This window comes from Piliocolobus tephrosceles, chromosome 16, assembly GCF_002776525.5.
Source record: "Piliocolobus tephrosceles isolate RC106 chromosome 16, ASM277652v3, whole genome shotgun sequence".
Lineage (NCBI taxonomy): Eukaryota > Metazoa > Chordata > Mammalia > Primates > Cercopithecidae > Piliocolobus > Piliocolobus tephrosceles.
In genome coordinates this window covers 7,318,382-7,322,552 of record NC_045449.1, presented here as the reverse complement: position 1 = coordinate 7,322,552, position 4,171 = coordinate 7,318,382, and positions in this window count along the sequence as shown.

Here is a 4,171-nt window from a genome sequence, read left to right as displayed (position 1 = left end):
GGTCTCATTGGGTGCGGCAGCTCACACCTGTAATCCCAGCACTTTGGGAGGCCAAGGCAGGTGGATGACCTGAGGTCAGGAGTTTGAGACCAGCCTGACCAACATGGAGAAACCCCACCTCTATTAAAAGTACAAAATTAGCCGGGCATGGTGATGCATGCCTGTAATTCCAGCTACTCGGGAGGCTGAGGCAGGAGAATCACTTGAACCCAGGAGGCCGAGGTTGCCGTGAGCTGAGATCGTGCCATTGCACTCCAGCCTGGGCAATAAGAGTGAAACTCCATCTCAAAAAAGAAAAAAAAAGAGAGACAAGGACTCACTCTGTCACCCAGGCTGGAGTGCAGCGATGCGAACATGGCTCACTGCAGCCTTGACTACCTTGGCTCAAGCAATCTTCCTGCCTCAGCCTCCTGAGTAGTTGGGACCACAGGTGCATGCCACCACGCTGAGCTAATTTTGTATTTTTATGGAGATGGAGTCATGCCTTGTTGCCCAGGCTAGACTCAAACTCCTGAGATCAGGCAATACACTTGCCTCAACCTCCCAAAGGGCTAGGATTATAGGCACAGGCCACTATGCACACCCTTTTTCTTTCTTTCTTTGTTTTCTGTTTGCTTTTTTTTTTTTTTTTTTTTTTTTTGAGAAGAGGTCTCGCTCTGTTGCCCAGGCTGGAGTGCAGTGGTGTAATCTCGGCTCACTACAACCTCCACCTCCCAGGTTCAAGCAGTTCTCCTGCTTCAGCCTCCCGAGTAAGTGGGACTATAGGCACACACCACCATGCCTGGCTAATTTTTGTATTTTTAGTAAAGACAGGGTTTCACTATGTTGGCCAGGCTGGTCTCGAACTCCTGACCTCATGATCCACCCACCTCGGCCTCCCAAAGTGCTGGGATTACAAGCATGAGCCCGGTTCTTTGTTTTTTCATTCTGTTTTGTTTGCAGGTCGGGAGAGGGAGTCAAAAAGTATACATGGGCTTTGATTGTGCAGAGGGGTCAGTGTCTGTAACGTTAGACACTGGTTCTTCAAGGGTCAACTCTAGTTTCTCTTAAGAGCAACAAGTTAAGCCATAAGCCAGCTAGTTCACCAGAGAGAACCAAGGGGTAAAGATCCTAAGAAGAGCAGTCTTGGGGTCAGAACAAACCTCAAAGATTGGCCTCAGAAACCATCCCTGCCAGAATTTAATTGAATCAGACTATGGAGGAATTTATGCCCCAGGACATTGTCAAAAATAATAGAGCAATCAGCTTGCAATTAGTGGAGCTTAACAGCTGGGTGTGGGGAAAGAGACGAAGAGAGTCCTGCTAAAACCACTATTCTCTTACTGTGACTATAGGTACACTCAAGGCTACATCCTCTGAAGAATGACACCAAAGACTTCACAATATGGGGGAAATAGACTTCACTTAAATAATCTAGCCAAGTCACTAAGCAAACAAGCAAATAACAACAGAAACAAGCCCTACACAGAGGAAAGATAATTAGAGTTGTTTTTTTTTTTGTTTTTTTTTTTTTGAGACGGAGTCTCGCTCTGTCGCCCAGGCTGGAGTGCAGAGTGCAGTGGCCAGATCTCAGCTCACTGCAAGCTCCGCTTCCCGGGTTTACGCCATTCTCCTGCCTCAGCCTCCCGAGTAGCTGGGACTACAGGCGCCCGCCACCTCGCCCGGCTAGTTTTTTGTATTTTTTAGTAGAGACGGGGTTTCACCGTGTTAGCCAGGATGGTCTCGATCTCCTGACCTCGTGATCCACCCATCTCGGCCTCCCAAAGTGCTGGGATTACAGGCTTGAGCCACCGCGCCCGGCCTAATTAGAGTTGTTAATATAATATTATTATTGTTATTATTTTGAGACAAAGTCTCACTGTTACCCAAGCTGGAGTGCAGTGATGTGATCTCAGCTCACTGCAACCTCCACCTCCCAGGTTTCAGTGATTCTCCTGCCTCAGCCTCCCAAGTAGCTGGGATTACATGTGCGCACCACCACACCTGGATAATTTTTGTGTTTTTAATAGAGATGAGGTTTCCCCATGTTGGCCAGGCTGGTCTTTAACTCCTGACCTCAGGTGATCCATCCACCGTGGCCTCCCAAAGTGCTGGGATTATAGGCGTGAGCCACTGTGCCCAGCCTAATATATTATTTTAAATGTCCAGTTTTTGAGCAAAAAAATTATAAGATTTGCAAAGAAAAAAGAAAGTGTGACCCATACATAGGCGCAAAAAAATAGGCAACAAATACTGCCTGTGAGAGAGTCCAGATATTTGATTTAATGGAAAAGATTTCAAAGCACTTATTATAAATATGTTCAAAGAACTAAGGAAACCATGCTTCAAAAAGTAATGAAGACCAGGCATGGTGGCTGATGCCTATATTCCCAGCACTTTGGGAGACCAACACAGGCAGATCACCTGAGGTCAGGAGTTTGAGACCAGCCTGGCCAACATGGCAAAACCCCATCTCTACTAAAATACAAAAATTATCCAGGCGTGGTGGTGCATGCCTGTAATCCCAGCTACTAGAGAGGTTGAGGTGGGAGGATTGCTTGAACCCAGAAGATGGAGGTTGCAGTGAGCTGAGATCGCACCACTGCACTCCAGCCTGGGCGACAGAGTGGAGCTGTCTCAAAAAAACAAAAAAACAAAAAGAAAAACAAAAAAGCCCAGAAATTCTATGTGTGAACATATTGACTAAATTCAAAAGGGTATTATATGGTTTTTCTGTAAATTGAGCATTGAAATAAAAGCACAACAAGGTACCCTTAGGGCACTAATCTGCTCTTTAACAAAATTTGTAAAAGGTTATAAAAGGTTTTTGCTTTTTTAAATTTCTGAGTCATTTTGGCAAAATAAATAACTTGAGGTAATTTGGAATTCTATTTCATAACATCAAGTGTTTAAACCTCTAACATATTTAACAGGGTTCCCAAAATTAAACTTCAGTTACAAAATTGCCTTTCCTGATGCCTGGCTTTTGAATGCTACAGAGAGCACCTGGAGTATCCAAAAGAGAGGTAAACAGAATTATTTGACATGTTTAGTTACATGGGATTGCCAAAATGGTGTTCAATTTTCTTTAGGTTATATTCTGGTGAATAATACTAATGTATGTTCCAAAATTGTGTGTGATTTCTAAAATTCTAATGTCTAAAGCATATGCTATCAGTCATAATTAAGGTTGTTAAGTTATTGTAAATATAACAGAGATAATCAAACTTCTTTGTCAATTGTGTTTCTAACTGTAACTACCCTAGACATTTCGTTATTCACAGACAATTGTCTTGTTTTGATCCTTTTCATAAGATGGTTTAAGTTAAGCTATAGGGGCCGGACGCGGTGGCTCAAGCCTGTAATCCCAGCACTTTGGGAGGCCGAGACGGGCGGATCACGAGGTCAGGAGATCGAGACCATCCTGGCTAACACGGTGAAACCCCGTCTCTACTAAAAATACAAAAACTAGCCGGGCGAGGTGGCGGGCGCCTGTAGTCCCAGCTACTCCGGAGGCTGAGGCAGGAGAATGGCATAAACCCGGGAGGCAGAGCTTGCAGTGAGCTGAGATCCGGCCACTGCACTCCAGTCCGGGCGACAGAGCGAGACTCCGCCTCAAAAAAAAAAAAAAAAAAAAAAAAAAGTTAAGCTATAGGACTCTGCAGCCATAAAAAAGAATGGGTTCATGTCCTTTGCAGGGACAAGGATGAAGCTGGAAACCATCATTGTTAACAAACTAACACAGGAACAGAAAACCAAACACCACATGTTCTCACTCATAAGTGAGAGTGGAACAATGAGAACACATGGACACAGGGAGGGGAACATCACACACTAAGTCCTGTCAGGGGGTGGAGGACAAGGGGAGGGAGAGCATTAGACAAATACCTAATGCATGCAGGGCTTAAAACCTAGATGATGGGCTGGGCACAGTGGCTCACGCCTGTAATCCCAGCATTTTGGGAGGCCGAAGCGGGCGGGTCACAAGGTCAGGAGATCGAGACCACCCTGGCTAACATGGTGAAACCCCGTCTCTACTAAAAATACAAAAAATTAGCAGGGTGTGGTGGCGGGTGCCTGTAGTCCCACCTACTGGGGAGGCTGAGGAAGGAGAATGGCGTGAACCCGGGAGGCCAGTGAGCTGAGACCGCGCCAGTGCACTCCAGTCTGGGCCACAAAGCGAGACTCCGTC